The sequence below is a fragment of the Herpailurus yagouaroundi genome, unplaced genomic scaffold, assembly GCF_014898765.1.
Source record: "Herpailurus yagouaroundi ecotype Mexico unplaced genomic scaffold, PumYag 188, whole genome shotgun sequence".
Taxonomy (NCBI): Eukaryota; Metazoa; Chordata; class Mammalia; order Carnivora; family Felidae; genus Herpailurus; species Herpailurus yagouaroundi.
In genome coordinates, this window is record NW_024412419.1 from 4744096 (window position 1) to 4745913 (window position 1818).

Sequence of the window (1818 nt, forward strand, 5' to 3'; positions counted from 1 at the left end):
GGGAAGAACAGCAGGGTTTTGATCCCGCCGATGGCCTTCCCAGAGCTGGCCAGGACACTTCAGAAGGACTTCTGACATCTGGCTTGCCAGCAGGAACCTTTGTTCTGCACGTGATGGAAGAGCCGTTTAAAAATAGGGGCGCCTGGGCGGTTCAGTTGGTTAAGCATCCAACTCTCGGTTTCGGCTCAGGTCATGGTCTAGGGGTTCGTGAGTTCGAGCTCTGTTTAGGACCCTGTGCTGATAGGGATTCTCTCTCCACCCCCCTTCTCTGTCTCTCTCAAAATACACAAACAAACTTAAAAAGGAAAAGAAAAAAATGGGTGATGTTGGGGTGCCCGGGTGTCTCAGTCAGTTGAGCATCGAACTTTGGGTCAGGTCATAATCTCACAGTTCATGGGTTCGAGTCCCATATCAGGCTCTGGGATGGCAGCACAGAGCCTGCTTGGGATTCTCTCGCTCTCTCTCTCGCCCCCTGCCCCAAAATAAATAAAACATTTAAAAAAATAAAAATGGATGACGTTGAGAAGGGCAAGAAGATTCCGTTCGGTAGCGTGCCCGGCACCGTGCTGTCGAAAAGAGAGGCAAGGCAAGAACAAGACTGTTATCGAATCTCTGTGGTCTGTTTGGGCGAAAGAGAGGCTGGGCCCCTGGATTTTCTTACGTGGCCGCCAACAAGAACAGAGGCCTCACCTGGGGGAGGGGAGACACTGATGGAGTATTTGGAGTATCCCAAGAAATGCATCCGCAGAACAAAACCATCTTCGTTGGCTTTAAGAAGACCAGGGGAAAGGCAGGCTTGATAGCTTATCCCAAAAGGCAACTCAGGAGAAACAGTCAGCCACTGCCTTATTCACTTACGAGCAAAAATGCCTCATGACCGTTTTTTACGTGTGCCGTATTTCAATGGATCTTGTACACCGGAATTCAGATCACAAATGGCAGGTAGAATATTTCTCATGGACGGTGCTGATTTAAATCAGATTGGCTCACGGCTAAATGCACGCGCCCAGCGTTTAGAACTTGACAGGAGTTCTGGTTCCAAGTGCCATCCCTGGTTTCCCCTTCTGAAGACACGATTGGAATCAATTAGCAATGTGAGCTTTTCACAGACATGGTGAACGCCATCTCTGAATGTGTAGGAGATTGGGTTGCTATTTAGGTTTATCGAACGGGTCATATGAATATGTTTAAATACCGAAGAAATCTCTTCACTGTCTCATAGAACAGCAACACCCAGCTGTGTTTCAAGTCATGTTGCAAGAGCTGAAGATAAGCTACAAGGTCCACGGTATCTTTTTGGTCTCAACTATGTCAGTTTAATTAAAATCCCCTGCACTGCGCTTTCAACAATAGCCAAATTATGGCAAGAGCCTAAATGTCTATCAACTGACGAATGGATAAAGAAGATGTGGTTTATATATACAATGGAATACTACTTGGCAACGAGAGAGAATAAAATCTGGCCATTTGCAGCAACGTGGATGGAATTGGAGGGTATCATGCTGAGTGAAATCAGTCAGAGAAGGACAGATATCATGTGTTTTCACTTATATGCGCATCTTGAGAAACTTAACAGAAGACCATGGGGGAAGGTGGGGGGGAATAGTTACAAACAGGGAGGGAGGGAGGCAAACCACAAGGGACCCTTAAATACAAAGAACAAACTGAAGGTGGGGGAATGGGTGAGGGAGAGGGGAAAGTGGGTGATGGTCATTGAGGAGGGCACTTGTTGGGATGAGCATTGGGTGTTGTATGGAAGCCCATTTGACAACAAATGATATTCATAAAAACATAATAAATTAAAAAGTAAGTTAAAAC

General features: G+C 46.1%; 1 pseudogene; it reads left to right on the forward strand.

Annotated features, from left to right (window-relative positions):
* Positions 1-509: 509 nt before the first annotated feature.
* LOC121044607 (cytochrome c-like) lies at positions 510-877 on the forward strand (annotated as a pseudogene).
* The last annotated feature ends 941 nt before the right edge of the window (positions 878-1818 follow it).